The sequence below is a fragment of the Micropterus salmoides genome, unplaced genomic scaffold (assembly GCF_014851395.1).
Source record: "Micropterus salmoides isolate LMB-PRFRI ecotype aquatic unplaced genomic scaffold, ASM1485139v1 Ms_hic_scaffold_22, whole genome shotgun sequence".
In the NCBI taxonomy this organism is placed as follows: Eukaryota; Metazoa; Chordata; class Actinopteri; order Centrarchiformes; family Centrarchidae; genus Micropterus; species Micropterus salmoides.
Window position 1 is genome coordinate 7,835,121 of NW_024041373.1, and position 17,802 is coordinate 7,852,922.

Below are 17,802 nucleotides of genomic sequence, written 5' to 3' on the forward strand. Positions count from 1 at the left end.
GACAGGTTCTACTAAATTAGCTTGCCCGTGTTATTAATGGAATAGCCAATTAAACTCCCATACTGTGGTGTCATGGCAAAACAATGCCGCCGCACAGCCTTCCCACAGCAGTGGTTTGTACAGCAGGGTTAATGAAATGGTTAACTTATGCTGATGTATAGATAGGATTAGGCTCCATCTGGGCAGCGCGCCACAGAGTCCCAACAGCTGCCCATCCGCAGAGTGATGCATTCTAGGATCTTCTCAGGTCCAGGCGATATATACGAAGGAGAATCGACATCACCCGGGACTGCAAACGTGCCGAATGTTGACTCCTCTTATTTTGACAGGTGGGACAAAACAATCTGAGAGTTTTGAGCTAAAACAAGTGGACAATTCAGCGGGGTCTGAGAATAGTTTCCACAAAATCAGCAGAGAAAGTGAGATTGACAGGGAGGGAAAGGGAAAAAGAAACATCATCAGGAAAGTCTACCAAACAGTGAGAAGATATGTGTGCATGAGGAAACTGGAGGTTGGGTGTTTAGGTGGGTACAGAGGCTGGCTTACTGTCAGCTGCATCAGTGCTCACATTGTCACAAAATTAGAGAAAATTCATTGTGGCTCCAACAATTAAACCCAATCCCATGTTCTTCCTACTGACTTAGTTATTTTCTGTAACACAGCAACATTTGCCGTTTTGTTATTCATTCATTATCTCTGACAATGTAAATGACTCATCACATTTAAAATGGCTCCCTAAGGTGAACAGAAATCATGGGCATTTAGGTTACAGCCCAGTTTCGTTGGCTTGAAAATCCCAGTTAGCGTATAAGGAGCAGAGGGAAAATTAGTCTTCCTAGCTTGATGGCTGTTATACTTGGCCATTTCCTGACCCACTGTGAATAAACTCCAATTTATGGCAATTATCCATATTAAAGACAGCACCCATACAAATTAGCAATAATGCCAGAGGTGATGAGAATGTGCGAGCTGAAGTTGCTATTATCATATCCTTCAGCTCGAATACCTCACGTGCACAGCAGATCGCTAAAAATGACTACACGTGTTATCTATAAGGCAAGTAATGCTAAAGCTAAATTGATAATACTTCTATTTATGCCCTCCAGAGAAGCAGGGTATTTGTGGCAACAGTGAGGGTAAGAGAGGGCCTTTCCCCCCAGAACAGCTGACACAAGTGATCCGTTATTTCTTGGAGGGGAGGTCAGGCATATGGGGCCTCCACACATCACACACCTCAGGCCATGACCACTCAGCAACGCCCTCCCCATCCCTGGCCTCGGCCCTGTCACATCTGGCCCCAAAGACCCGGGACGTTTTCTTTCCCCTGTTCAAAATGCACCAGTGGTTCCCATTTAACACCTGTTCGCCCTAATTTCCATTTTCGGGGACGTTGTGGATTTCAAATCATTTATCACTTCCCAAAGTGCTTCCACATGTGCGCTGCCTTTCCCAGCGCGCGGGGTTCCTGCCTCCGGCCAACCTTTTCCAAATGTATTAAAATTCAGTTTGGTCCAAAGAAGTTCAGACACTGATGTTTCATTGTGGTGATGTCTGGTAATTATTAGTCTAAATTACGGCTCTGGCATGTGACTTGACAGGGTGGACTCCATGTTTAAAAGGGGAGATGGGGCAAGGAGGTAGGGCCAAGGTGGTCTGTCACGCTTTGTGCACTTTTATAACTGTGTTCCCCAACACTAGGATGTCAGTCAGACTGAAACAGTTTCGCCACCGTGGAAACACTTGTGTGGTTAGGGACCTGAGAGGGTCCACCGGGGCCCAGTGTGGGGCAGCTGGGTGAAGGCTGTGTCAAAAGCACTCCACTGTGAGGGGAAGACTCCCACATTGAGCTCTGATGAACACTGAATACGAACTGCAGTCCAGTTGATATTCAAGGTCAGAGTTCATATTGTGAAACCAGGATTAGATCTCAAAGTGGAAAACGATTTGAATGAAAGTGAAATCAGATTATGTCTCGGGGCTCTTTGGTCAACAGTCCCCAAGCCTCAGCAGCAGACCAACAGTGTGTGATTGGCTTTGACAAAATGGGAAATATTGATTTAAATCTGTAACATATAGATATGTTTTTCATTGTCAAGTTGACACTTTAAAACAACAAATTTAAAGTTTGGGAATGCATTCACATCCCAACATATGTAATGAGTTTAAGCTCAGACAAAAAAGTTTTTTAAAAAAGGGGAAAAAGAAAAATCACAATTGCAGAAAAAACTGTAGCCAACTTATTGTGTTGTCATCATATTAAATAATAACCCAAACTCGTGGTAGGTAATGAGAACCTTATCATCACCACATTTTTCATGTTCAAGGGCATGTTCTACAGAAGTGGGTAAAAAAAAGATATTTCCACAAACACACACAGAAAGAAATTTCTTCAAATTTAATCTAATTAAAAAAGGAATTTGCAACATTTGTGTTTACAAAGTAAGTTATTTGACGTGCTAAGCTCCATCTTCAAGTGGCAAATGTTTGAAACTGTACTGTAAGTGTGCTTAATTAAAGTGGGCTGTGAAAATGTGCACTAATCAGATATGGTTGGTAACAAAGTCCATGAAATTACTAATTAGAATTTCATTAAAAGGTACTGCTTTATCATCTGAGGAAATCGTAACCTTTAAAACGCTTTCAGGAAGGCAGTATGCCTCTTTAAATGGGCTAAAAGAGAGAAACGGCTGGCTTTTGATGTAATATCTCATTTAGGATTTGAGCTAAATTGGACCATTTAAACATGTCATTGTTTTGGACGTAATTTATCAGACTAATTAATGACAGTTATTGCCTGGGTTGGGTGGCTGACAGAACACCAGGCTCCTGCAGGAAGAGATCACAAAGAAAGACGTTTAGCTTGGATGAAAACACGCCATTAGGAAGCATCTGCCAAGAATGAGAGCCACCCCTTTTTGATTTCTCGTTCTGTTAGACTACCTCAGATGATTAACAATCGCATTTCAAAGTGTCGTGGAGAATACATAAGACATACAGTTTATTTTAATCCATGTGTGTGATTTTTTTTCATGTCTAAGAGGCGAAAATTCCAGCTCATAAACATTCAAAGCTTAATGCAACAAATACTACATTTTGCATCCCATCCTGTTAAGTAGTTTAAAGTTGGCATCCTATGGACAGTATAGTGTGTCGTCCATGTGACTGACTGCCTGATTACTATTCCTCCCATCAGCTGGTCAGGATGGGCTGTGTTAGTTGAAGGGATCATATGTCAGCACTCAGGCCTGTTTATCTGAGGGACAGAGGCACTGGAAGAAAAGACAATCTGTTCTTTTACTAATGACTGCCTGATTTAAGCACCACAGAGTTTCTTTTCTACACTGGCTCACAAGAACGGAGAATATCAGGCAAACTGTCGACATTGAATAGATATGTGTAGAAAGCTGATTAGTTGATAGTTCACTCCGGTAACAGCCATGAGTCAGAGGTGAGTATGGGTGAAAAGTGAAAAGTAATACTGTAGGTTTCCCTTGTGTCATGCCCTCTGCAGAGGTGCTGGCCTGCGGCAGATGTTGCAGAAGGAAAGCTGCTAGAGCAGAGAGGTGCATTATGGGGCCAACATTGTCAGTAACTGGATGAAGCTTCAGTCTGATTTTACATTCTAACCAAGTTAAAATGAATTCAGGAAACTAATCGAGCCCTACTAAAAACTGGGGACTCAATCAAATGCAAGGCTCCCATTAACTTAACTGCCAGTGTGGTGCAACACAAGGCATGTCGGGAATGCAGCTGTTTAATTTGCCCCGCAGGCTTCATAAACCTTTGCCTTTGAAATACCAACCATGGTGGCAACATTCTGTCCTACCGTCTACATGTGTAAACATGAAAAGTGTTTCTCATGCAATACAAATTCTCACATGATGAGCAATGGGATGGAAATGCAAAGGTTTGAGAATGGAAATGGCAAGAAAAATACACATTTTATTTTTTACTTATGGAATCATGTTTACAATAAATATTAATCAAATTGGCTTCTAAAATTAAAATGAGCGGAACACTCAATTGATTAGCACAGACACTTTAGCTGATTGTGGTCGATGCCTGAGGCCGATTGATGTCGTTAGTTTGATTTGTGGCACACACTTGATCCTCAAGTGGAAACTAATTTGCACCTTTGCACGGGTGACACTTAGGCATTAGCTTGTGAGTGTGTCAGTACCTGTAATTAAAGCAGATGGTCAAATAACCCTGTCAGGCCTGTTAACAAACCAGGGCCTCCACATGATCTTAATTCCCTGCCCGTTTGCAGAGACACGCTGTGCCTCGGCCAATTCCCCCTGCACATTGTTACAGAGGAACTGTTTTTTCACTCGGTTTGGACTTTATTAAAGCTGTGGTTACAATTAAGGCATACAACAAATAGACTTGGTTAAGGACATCAAAGAGGATGTTTAGGCGACAGTCTCTGTGACATGCCAGATATGACCTCAAATGACTTGAAATGAAGACTCTTAATACCAAGCCGTTTAATCTCCACAGCACAGGTACTCGTGTTTGAATGACCTTCAATCAGCCCTCGAAAAGTAAGGACTATTTCCTCAATAATTATTTTTTTTTATCCTGAAAGCAAAAAAAGTAAGAAAAATAATAATAATAAATAAAAAGAACAAATACACTATGGGAGGTCACTAAATTAAAGCTGTGACAGATCTGTAAGTTTGGGCTTATACTTGAAAATAACCCGGTGAGATTCCTATTAAGCCATTTTCTCTAAACTAGTTCCAAATTTTTGTTCCTTCACCCTTAAATTGTGAGATGTGTTTAAAAGCACCACACTGAGATATGTGCTAAATACCAGCTGAGCAAAAAAAAAAAGAAATAAATAAAAAATCCCCATATCTGTCATTAAACGGATCATAGAGTATAATCATCGTTTTACAATTGGAACAACTGCTGTAATAGCGCATTCAGCAGTCCTGTGCAGTCACTATACTTTCTGACATGATACTACAGCACATAATGCAGCCTGTAATTATCTGTTTCCTGAAGGTGGAGGGCGTAAAACTGCCATGAGCTCCTCTGTGCCTTTCATAAAACGCTTTTCTCCTCTTTGGCAATCACTCACCCAGACTGACTCACTGGGCTTCGACAAGGAACTTAAGCAGGTTCACACCAGGAGGGGCAGTAGTACAGCAGCCATCTGGTTGGGAGAACAAAGACCAGTTAAATATAGTTCACACCTACACACGACTTACTGTACTAACCTGTATTTCTTAACTTCATTTAAGCTTCCTGCCATGATTTTAATTCTGTCTGACTGGACTGCCATCAGGCTCCAATCGAGCAATCGTAATTTAGTTTAGCCCAGGCTTCTATATCAGGCCTTAACATGGCCCTCCGTCATGAAAATCCACTGTGAACAGCCAGGAATACATGATACTCATATCTTTTAACAGCGTGAGATTAAAGAAGCTAAATAAACATAATCAACACAGGCGATAGGGTTGTTGGCCACTGCCTTATCTAAAAATAGTCTCTTGTGAGACGTCATCAGCCTGTTACTCAGATTGGTGGAGGTATTGAAGAGCTTTCTTAATGATACAGCAAACGGAGGCAGGGAGGGAGGGAGTGTGTGAATGTGTGTGTGTGTGTGTGTGTGTGTGTGCGGGTGCTAGTGGTGGTGGAGGTAGAGCAGGAGGAAGAGAAGGAGAGGGTAAAAAACATTAATTATTAGCCCCAGTGGGATCTCTTATATTCTGTCTAGCCTGGACAACACCAATTAATACAGCAATTATTATCCTGGCCCGTAGCACAGGGTTGACTAAGCTGGCTTGCCTTCTGACGATTATGGCGTGAGGGGAAGCAGCAGAAGAGAGGCATGCTGGAGCGAGATTATTCATCTCACACTAAACCCCTGCTTTTATGATGCATGGGTGATGGGGGAGATAGCCAAAAGAGCCAAAGAGTAATTTAGTCTGCACATTTCAACTCGGCATTACTGTAACACAATCTGCCTATAGATTAATTTCTGTTGGGTGTCATCTTTAGGAGTGTAGGGGAGCACCAATTCGATAAAGAATGAACCGTGCAGACATTTCCTCATATTTTGCCCTGCTCTGGAGTAACAAGCAGGCCTGAAGCTGTACTTTAAGTCTGAGACCCTCTAGATCCAGTGTGACAGTTGCACAGTTTACAGTATTACTCCTGTTCTTATAGCCCAGAGGTCTTATTCTAGGCCGTGACCCAGCCCTGCACTGCATTCATTTCTTAAACATTGTCTTCTCCCCTCCCCTCTCTTGGCCCTGATTCCTAAGCAGTGGACGCAGATGTAAGCAATAGCTCCACCTAGTTTCTGCAGCGCTGCTCTCCCCCATGCACTCCTTTTGAGAGCAGCACAGATGTCTGAATGGGGCTCGGATGAGAGAAGATCTGCCGTTTCAAATAAAATACTGCTCCCATATTATCCCCCTACTCCAGTCAAATTATCCACTGTGCTGTATTCTTCCTCATCATTTTTTTGGACAGGAGAGCTCTCTGTCTCTCTTGTTCTATTTTTGCGCTTCCCCATCCTCGTCCATGCTCTCCTGCAGTGACAGCCCTTGCAGGAGCGTCTTAAGCACATATGCCCCCTTTTCCCCGCAGCCACTGTAAAATCTGTGCTGACAGCCAATGAAAACAACACGGATGCTTGCATGTTATCTTGACATGGCCATGTTAAGCTTCGCTCTCGTGATGCTAAATGGTCGTCATAAACCTTTTAAGATCTGCGCGGCCTAATATGGACTTTTATAAAAGCATTATGCTGCGTAATATGTTTAGGTTCAGCTGGGACATACATTAGGCAGCCACCGCTTGCTGTCACAGAGCTCAAAAGTCAGGCACTTTATCAAAACAATGTGTAAGCTGTATTCACAAAGAAGCAGCAAGGTGTTCACATAGATGCATATTCTATCCCCTGAATGTACCATTTTTCATGTTATAGCAGATTTTAATTTGGAAGACTTTTATATATTTAAAAATAATAGTGTTGATGTGGATTTTTTTATGTTCCAAAATAATGTGCCTCTGTCTCCTGCTCTCTAATCTATCTCCGCTTTTCAATGACATCGATTGACAAAACAATTACAGTCTGCAGGATCTAGCCTAACAAGCCCTTGGAGTACTAAGAATGATTAGATGGCGGGTATTACATGAGGAACCCATCTTTGGATTAGTGATGAACACAATAAATTCTGAAATAAGTGGAGGAATATGTACATCCCTTTCATGGAAGACGCTTAGGTGATTGCTGCCACGAGAGGATTTGTCAGCATAACACAGGATCTCAAACAATAATGTGTGTGTGATAGGACACCATGAACACACTATGAACACATTCATAGCCGAATTCCCTGCCTGTTGTGTAAATGGATTTCTCCTCCATGAAACCGAGCGAAGGGCCAGAAAGAATTCTGCTCGGTTTCATCATCATTTAGCTGAAATACATCAAACATCCTTACCATCGTCGTCATCAAAAAGAGAAAGGAGCATTCATTTCTAAGTAAAATCCAGGCAAATGTTTGCATCCAACAGATCACAGGTTTTAGTTAGTAATTGGTACATGTTCTTTTCAGCAGGACCGTCATTTATTTACAGGGGTGTTGTGTTGCGCCTCAGTACAGAAAACCGGCCAGGCCTCAAAGAGGAGGCGCTGTCATTGTCACTGCGAGGTGTAGGATAACAGCTCTTGAGCAGGTTGTAATTAGAGTGGCTGAGGTGTAATGAGGGTGCAAGATTCCTGCTCCTGCAGCCGATGCCAAACTGGATCGGGGTGCCAATGGCACACCGTTGAGTGGCATCCCAGCCAGAGTGGGGTTGCCACCTCGCTGTCTCTACCTGTGACTTGGAACAGCACAGTGGACACCTGACAGGAAGCTGCATCATATCAGAGGGGGCTTGGATTCAAGTTGCTGAATATTTTCACAACAGTTTATCAGCTGGACTGGGGAGGTTCCCAACAGGTGGTAATGATAATAATAATAATAATAATGATCCAGAGGAATAGGAATATAGTTATTAAAGTGATTCTCAAGCGGTGAAGAGAGGCAGTGCTTTGGCTCAAAAGCTGTGTAAAACGTGAAAGAATTTGTGGTTTACTGATTGACTAGTAAATGAAAATATTTGTTCATCCTGGGTGTTGTTTGAAAACACAACATTTTCTGGCCAACTCCTCTTTTCCTATGGTCACACTTTAACTTGTTCACAAGACGTGTACAGTACTACTCCCAACACACACACACACACACACACACACACACACACACACACACACACACACGCCTCGTTTTGCACTCTTGGCAAAATGAAAACTTCTGTCAGAGTCAGATTGAAATTTATATCAGTTTGTCAGGCGCAAGCCAAAAATGATCTTACTGCACATTATTTTGATAAGTTTGGTGCCAGAGATAGAGAAGAAACGGAGGAACGAGGGAGGAAAGTACCCCACACTCCACACACCAGATAAGTGCAGAAGCCAAGATTCCCCTCACTGCTCCATCCAGTAAATGCTCAACCTGACCCTAAAAAAAAAACTTTAGGTAGAGATGCCTCTTTGCATAATATTCAACCCCCAACTATACTCTCTAAACTGCACACAATCTCCACAGGGAAGAAACAGCATCAATCACTCCCAACATTTTCAAAAACAAGCCAGCTGCACAGTTGGGTGTGTTTATTCACCACTTAAACAGGGAAGCACTTTTCTTTTTTTTTTTTCATCATCATGTGTTGGTTCTGTACACTACTATATATGTGTTTGTGTGTGTGTCTCCTTATATCACTAGCTGTGATGTGCCAGGAGTTTGTCAAAGTACAAACTAACTGCTACAACCGTACGTGATTGAACTTTTAAATTAGTTTGTGAGCAGTTCTCCATCTGACACTTTGGAGACAACACATCTGAGGAATCGTAATGAGACGGGGGGGGGGGGACTGTTATGTCAATAAAGTGTTGACATATAATTTTCTTTCCTTGTTCATTTATTTTCTTACTGAAGAAAAATCCTTTATCTGTGGCTGAACCACCACCATGAAATTCTTTTCTTGACTGTGTGTGGAGTCAACCACAGAGTAACACAGTTACACCATGTCAGAGCTGCAGCATAGAGCAATGCGACTCATTACCGTTCTGCTAGAGAACATAACCACAATAAAACCACCCCTTACCACCAGGGCAGGCGGCGGGGGCAGCCACTGTATGTGTGTCCGGCCCCAAGGGTGAAAGGAGTGGGTGAGCTGTGGTTACGCGACTGGGTCAAGTCAGGGTTGACTTTTAGTGTTCTCCATGTTGTAGAATATGAAATACTGTTACAATGAAAATGATGATAATTCATAATGTATTTATTCCTTACTGTACTTTTACTGGGTGAGACCCTTTTTTAAATAGCTAATTATATTCATGGATGTAGCTACAACAACAGTTTATTCCAGCATCTGTCTGGAATAAACTAGAGCTGAGGAGTCTGCAATTTGGTGAGCCAGTCAGGGACCGGCATTTTCCCGAAGTCCTGTCGGGCTAGTGGGAGCAGACCCCCACAGGCCATAAACTCCATAATGTAGGCCATCACAGCAGCTAGCCCGTGTAAGTCCGACTTCTGAGGGGCTTCCAAAATACCATGGCAGCGCTTTCATTTCCCCACCACTTGCCAGGCAGCCACAAGAATGTCAATATCAATGAAAGAATGTCTCGGGAAAATGTCGAGAGGATTAATCAACACCTGTACTCCTTGGATATGGATTTACAAATGGCAATGGCTCTAGACTAAAAGACAAAGCAAGACCCCTGCATTCATCATTCTTTGCATTCATGGTATTGTGAGTTTGTTCTAACAGGCAGACTAAAACCTGAAAAATTTATTTGTTGTTTCTCTGGAGATCCGTCCTTATACAGTAAGGTTGACACATTGAGTGGACACTGTGACAAGGTCTGTGAATGATGGTAAATGCATAAACACAAGTTTGTGATTACTATAAGAATCGATTAAAATACTTACATATCGGTGTTGCCACGTGCCGGTTGCAAATGTGCAGCGGTGAAAGTATTTGGATCCTTAAGTAAAATACCACAGTGTAAAAATGATTACAGGTGAAGTTCCTGCATTCAAAATATTATGTTGTTTATGTAAAAACAAGCATTATCAATAAAATGTACTTAATATATCCCAAGTAAAATACCTCATTATGCAGAATGCTCCCAGCTTGTGTTATACTATTACATTACTGGAACATTATTTTTGATGTTGATTGAACTGCTTCATATTGTGTTGGTTTTACACATAAAAATGCTTCATATTTTATAAAATGACTATATGGTTGTATGTACATACATAACCTGTAACTAGTAACTATAGCTGTTAAATGTTGAAAAATTAATTTATCTCTTAAATTTAGTGGGCTTAGAAGTATAAAAAAATCTGAGTAATCCAAACTGTATTTAAATACAGTACTGGAGTACATTTACTTCCACCACTGCAAATGTGTACAACATTATCAAAATGACCAGTGATTATGGCTCTGCAATAATTTAAATCATTTACTGTGTAATCATTATTCTATTTACTACATTATTAATTTATTATTAAAAGCAAATACTAATTTGAATCTCTCAGAAATTGAGATCTCGAACTAATGAAGGACTGTTCATTCTAAAATATCAATTTCATCTAGCCTTTACCATTCCTTTTGTGTGATGGTCAATAGATTTTGCATAGTTATATCTAAACATTTCCTTTCGTGATTTGAATTAAATTTGCTCAGAACCCTCAGCAGCTGTTTCTCTCTTCTTCGTGTGAACCTTCAGCAGCAATCTGTTCTGTGCAATCTCGTCATCCAAATGTCTGCACCCAAACACATGTAAGAATAACAGGCCTCACAAATGTGCTTATCAGCGCTTATTACATTCACACTTATTATAATGAACAAATTACACTGCATTAGTGCGGCAGGATCGCTTTGTGACCCAACACTGAATAATATACAGCTATGTTGTCTGTGCTGATATGTAGAGTGCAGGTGATGTTATGAGTTGATAATGACCGGGGTAATTGCTCTGCCAGTAGGAGACCTGTAATCACTGCGCTGTTATTATGTAATGGACCTAGCTGATATTGAACAGGTGAGCCGTGAGCGAGTTGATTCATTAGGAGCATCCACAACAGGGATTTCATTTACATGCACACAAGAAAATCAGGACTACACTGATAGTATAACAGGACCTATGTGAACACCATACTGATTATGTTGGTATGGCCTTAATGTGAGCACATGTGATCACAGTAGTGTATATGGAGTATGATGCTGTTAATTACTATCATGAGACATCCTTAGATTAGATGTATTTACATTAATCACAAGTCTCACCAAGGTGTGTTTAATATGTTCAACTGGTGATGAAACTTAAGTTACTTAATCACAGGTGGCAACTTCACTGAATTATTAGGAGAGGTGTGTTTTATTGAGTCTTTTTAAGCTTACTAACAATATTGTCTTAGTCAGGGTATTGGTAATCAATACAGTATTGTTTGCATGTGAACAAAGCCACTGCAAGGCTTATCCAACTTAAAGGACAAGGCTGGTGATATTCTATATTTTTGAGTCAGTCTGACACACTCTATCATGCTGCTTTAAATACTCAATAAAACACCAAATGTGTATTAATCTGTGGGTGAAAATAGTCCCCTACAAATGCACTATTTACTCCTGTTTGAGTAACATTTGGTAAAACCTATATTCCCCAGCAGTTTCAGGAAATTGCTGAGCTTTAAAAAAAAAAAAAGTGTGAGTAAATTTGAAAGATTTATTTTGAAATTTTAATGTATTTAGAGATCTCTATCTCCAACGCCCCAGCTACATCACTTGCACCCAATTGCCTTTTCACCTGTGTGTCAGATGAAAGTCAGAGTGGTGAGAACGTTGAGCAGAGCTCGACCTCCCTCATACTGGCAGACCCGCCTCACCCTTCACTGGTTGGACACTATCTGTCTCGCTAAACAGGGGGATTCACGATTCCCAAGCAAGGTGCAGCACATTGCTGTCACTGCCCACCTCTTCATTGCTTGCACCTGCTAAAACATTTAAGGTATTTGAGCAGCAGGGCAACACATTTGCTTTTCATTTAACCTGCCTTTGGAGACCTTTGAAGTACATAATAGCAGTGCAGCATAGGTCCCCCTCCCACCCCTCTTAATCATTTACCTAGTAAAGGCAAATTCTCTGCAGCTAACCCATCAAGCGGAAAACGAGTTTGGCCTGCTATTTCTCTCTCCCTCCCCCTTTTTTCCCTCCCACCTTTCCTCCCTTGCTCTCTCTCTCTGCCTGTTCTGCTCTGTGCGCGTCACTCCCTCCCCTTCTAGTTGTGAAACCCTCATGCAGTTGCTCACCAGCTCTACTGTATGTGAATGAGGGAGGCATGGAGCCAATTGTTGGCCACGTCTGGGCGCGAAAGGTTTCAAGAGATGGTGTGGCTGGCAGCCCATTGATACAACATGGCTAATTATCTTTTGCGTCCAATCTTGAAGAAATTTATTGGCATAGGGAATATAGCCTTTGTATTTTGGGCAGGATAATGAGACTTGTGTGCTTCAACAAGGAACATGAAAAAGATCTGGTTATAAATTTGAGTTGGGAATGAAGCCAGATTCAGGCCTAAATGTTTAATCATCCTCAGTGATAATAGCATATGCTTTAATTTTTGCTTGTGAATGTCCTTATTAGACAGATGGGACTATCTGTGTGTGTCCAAGGGGGAGAGAAGACAAGCAATTAGAGTAATTCTCCCACGTAATTTGATTATTATGTGTTAGATAAAACCACAGGCTTTTTATTTCTTATCTGAGTTATGTGAACTTTCTTGAAAATATAAGAATATATTATATTATATATATTATAAGAAATCTTTCCTAAAAATGAAACAGCTGTTTATGTTTTAAATTTTCCTTTTAATATCCTAATTAGGTCCGTTGTGGTAAATGTCTGGTTCAGATGATTTGGGCAACTCACATGGCAGCTCAGAAGCAACAGCCAAATATATATGTATACGAAATGCTCCACAGTGGAGGCTTTAATGAATGAATCCCTGGCAGTCACACGCTAACTACCCTCACCTGTGAATGCTCACCTGGACCTGGGAACTTTTAACCGACATTATTACACACATTAAAGACACAGCCAAGAATCGGAAGATGCTTCGCTGGGAAATGTGCTTAGGAAATGCCGCAGGGCAATTTTCCCCACCAGCTAAGGCAATTTGTACATTTGCAATCCTTGTGAGTATGTGCAACAACAGCAGACTGAGGATGTTCCTCTTACAGCTGGGGTTACAGATCCAGGTTTACATCATGTTTGCAACAATACACTAAAAATGTTGCTCTCTTAAACGTCTAATACATACTTGTGGATAATTACGTGAATGCATACTGCATCTATTTATATGTAAACAGAGTGATTAAAAATGTGGACCAAGCAGGCAGGCATCATTGATAGAGCTCCTTAGAGTCCAGCAAAATGAGGAACCATGTAAATATGAACATAAATATTGATCCTGTCACGTCTCTGCTCTAGTCGAGTATCTTGTGGAGTACCGTAGCCTTCTTCATGTCCCTTTTACAATGCAGCTTGGAGTCATAGCACGTACTGTACATAGGGAGCTAATTTTGAGATTCCAGGTGCAGAGTGCAGAGTGCAGTCAAGTGCACTGTGCTGTGTAGATAGATGAGAGATTTACTTACTTTATTGTCAGTATATAAATTAGTGCTGGGCACATTAACACGTTATTATCGCGTTATCGCATTAATTGATAAGCGACAACGATTTTTAGGGCTGGGCATGTTAACGTGTTATTGTCGCATTAACGCATTAATTGATTAATGGTGACAATATCAGACGTAAACGCAGTTTTTATTATTATTATTTTGAAAGTCTGTTGCTCACTGGCTCTGAATACACATACAGTCAAATCATGGGTCACAGGATGTTGATCAGCCTGCAAATTTTAGTAGTAGTTCAAGACAATTCAACTTCGGCGGCGGGCGTGTGCGTGAGGCGAGCACAACTGCAACAGTTTCAAGGGAACGCACCCGCTTGTCGCTACACCTTGTGCACGAACACTTCACCTCACTCTGACAGGGACACTTGCTGCTGAACAATGACTGTTCATGCTGCTTCCTGATAAAAGAAAAACATTTCTGCTGATATCTGTTCAGAAAAAAACCCCAAACCACATGTTAATGCACTTTTATGTATATAGCAGTACATTTAAAAGTGCACAATACACTACTTCATTATTCAATTTTGCAATTGAACAATAACAAACAATAACAATAAAGCAAGAAAATCATGCGATTAATCTCTAAATTTTAATCATTGCCCAGCGCTAACAGATTTTAAATTGCGTATATACATAAGCAATAAAAGGATAGCATTAAAGAATAAAAAGAAGCAATAAAACAGACATTAAAATGTACAAGCCATAATAGAATTATAAAGAAAAAAGAGGCAATAACATAAATAGTGAATGCATGTATGCATTTCATATTGAAACCAACTGGTCTAGCTTAAATAAAGTGCTATCAGTGTGTCTTGTGTGTATATGATATAGAGTACACTTGAACTGATATTGATTTTCTTCTGTGGGCCTTCTTTTAAGTGGCTAAAACAAGTTTTGCTGCTGACCCCGTCCACAGCAGTACATTGCTTAACTCTTTGCTTCTTCAAACTGTCAACGGTCAGATTGCCATTTACTGCAGGTAATACACTGACTATAGAGAAGTACCTCATACAGCCAACCACCAAAGAACATGCTGCATTGGTGGTTTACACATTATTACAGAACACAGAATGACGAAAAGACTTGAATTTTATACTTGGTCAAGTGTGAAATTCAGAGCTCACCGATCTTAATGAAAACACAACTTAACTAGTGAGCTTTTCTCTACATTGAGTTGCTGAATTGGTCTTCTTTGGTGGTTGCAACGTCAAAGAAGACGCAGGTTGAACTGAAATCAGCAGCAGCTCTCTTTGTTACACGGTAGAGGCCTTCTGAGCCATCAAGGCATATTTGCACCATCACTCCATTGTTCAAGACTCAAATCCACATTTAAATCCTCTTGCCATTGTCTTCTTCCAAGTCACATGGCTGCCTCCCACTCTGTAAACTGTTAGCCTTTCCAACCAACCAGGCTTAAAGACACAGACTACAAGCAACTACAATGATCTGAAATGTAAAATCTCATAACTGGTGTAGGTTCAAAGCTCAATGTTAAATGATCCTAAATTTGAATAGCTTTTCAGCACTTCAAACAAACAATTTCTAACCAATAAATTTATCTGGAAAAAGCTAAAAGTAGCAAGTGGTTCATTAAAACCCACACATCAATAAAAACTTACAATATAAAATAAGGCAGGGTTTCTCTATACATCACTGAATATCAGCACACTCAGTCCATCTGGTGCTATCAATGTCAGGCACATCTCCTCACCTGCATTTTACGAGGGCCCTTGAGTGGTTCTCTTTAATGCTCAATTTAACACAATCACCGTATGAAAGGATCACCTTCGCCACATGGCTCTTTCCTTCGGGAGAAAACCAGGCTGAGGATCAAACTCTTGACCCAGGTAACTAAAATTGTTATGCCCAGTTACAAATGAATCTGATATGCATGCTTACTTAACATAGCTCCTGGTTCATTTGGGTATTTTGGCAGGGTATAGCTAACTTGCTAGCAATGCTGGAGCTCCTTCTGCCCATTACGTTTGATGTACAAAAGCATGAATTCTTATGACTACAGTCTACTGCAAATACAGGTGAGTCGATATGGCTGAGCATGAAACAGTTTTGATTTACCAGTGAACTAAAAATGAACAGTGACTGGATACTAGTCTTTACCTCACTACCATCCTCAATTAGCATCTAGGGTTTTTCATTAAACTGGATGTCATAGTCACTTAAAGACCACTTCAATGAGGCCAAGAAGAGTTGTCCCAGAGAGAAAAAAACAGAAAAACAGATATTTCCCCTTTGGTATTTGTTTGTGTTCATATGCATGACTCCCTATTTAACGGTTATGTCAACCAGAACTAAAGGTCTTGTTAAAAAGGGCCAATCTTCAAGTTATCTATAAATCCTAAATAATAGGCATGGGGTACAAAAAAAGATGAAAAAGGGGCAAGGAGCTTAGAATCAAATAAATCACACCTGGATCCTTGGTAAAAACTGGCAGAGCGCTCCTTATATTGCACTCAAATTACTCCATTTGTTCTCTAAGATATTTTAATCCCAACTGACCTCAAACTTCCCATGAACCAGGGCCTGAACAAAAGGCCGCCCACTGTCCTTGCAGTAAATCTGTTGTCTCCCTTCTGGGCCCTCAACAGGGGATCATAGATCAGCACTGCTCTGCAGCTTGCTTCAATTTACTCAATTAACTCTGGTAAAGCACTTGTAAGTTCTGCAGATGTTGCTTTATTATCAAGGCCTAAAATGTACAAGCGGGTTCAGGAGCCCGGGGTTGTGGCAAGGTTCACAAAGGGGGGGAAGGGCAAACTAATTCCAACCCTTGGTTTCAGTGAAGAACACAGATTATGATAAGTAAGGTTGTGTGTGCATCTGCAAAGCTTGATGTGACTGTTAACCACCTGCATATTGTTACTTACTTATTTACATATTCAGTTGTGGAGTTGTTTAAAAAATCTCAAACCGAAGCGGCAGCAAAGCAGCTTTACGGAAAAACAATTAAATTCTTTACATTCAGAGGCGATTAACAGGTTTAACTGAGCCACTGGAATGACACAGAAGTCCACTAAAGATGAGCATACACAATGTAAATGATTTCCGCTGCTGCAGCTGACTTCCAACCGGCCTCTCTGAATCAAGTTCCCTGAAGATCTTAGCCACATGAAATGACTCAGTCCCTTTGCCTGAATCATATGCAGATGACAAACCTCAAGAGGCTAGATGTAAATCATGATCACAATATTACTGCGATGCTTACAGTTATGTCAGAAATGACCTCGCACCTAAATCATTTTTAAAAATGTTTTACTTATTTATCTCCTTCCAGTTATCAGAACATCTCTGAATTGCTAAAACATACAATCTATTTTTTATCTACTGCTAACCTCTCTTGGATAAATCAAACTAAAACTGACATGAGGAATGTAAAGTATACAGTAAGGAGGATGCTAATATTAACCAGGTGCGTGAACCATCACAATAAAACATACTGCCTACACAATCCATGTGTGCCAATATATTTCCTTGCTTGGCCAGCTACATGTCAATTAAGGGCGGCAACACAGGATGACATTCATAGTGCTTTAAAATAAGGTTTTGACAAATTATTTTCCTCTGTCAAGCTAATATGCTAACTGCAGGCTTGGTTCTATTGAACGAGGGCTTATCTTTGTGCAGTTGGTGATTCACAGGCCAAGTCAAAGTTGGGAGGCTCCGCAGCAGTTTAATGGATTGCCAGTTGATTTTAATGTGAAAAGTCATGCTCGTACACAGGTACAGCAGCTTCAGCCACAGCGCATATTTCTAATAACCTCACTCCTCTTAAACACATCAAACCTAAACATTGGCTGAGATATTGCTCATCAGCAGTTTTGACTTCTCTTTTAAGATTTAGCCGTTTTATCAACTTGGCAAAGCTGATAAAGGAATCTTTAGCTGACAATTAATTTAGCTGAAAATGTTGTTATGATTACATGAATAATAAGCATACTGTTGTTCAATGTGTGGTGGAGTTTTATGTAGAACTGACACTGATACAATTCATTGAACGCTACTCATTCAGCCACAGCTTGCCA

General features: G+C 40.7%; 1 long non-coding RNA gene across 1 annotated transcript in view; it reads right to left on the reverse strand.

The window, feature by feature from the left end:
* Window positions 1–4,322: 4,322 nt before the first annotated feature.
* The window catches only part of LOC119916914, a 42,308-nt gene continuing 28,828 nt past the window's right edge, over window positions 4,323–17,802 (reverse strand). Inside the window, exon 4 of the long non-coding RNA XR_005447187.1 lies at window positions 4,323–5,161. This is a non-coding gene — a long non-coding RNA (uncharacterized LOC119916914). The remainder of the gene's footprint in view (window positions 5,162–17,802) is intronic.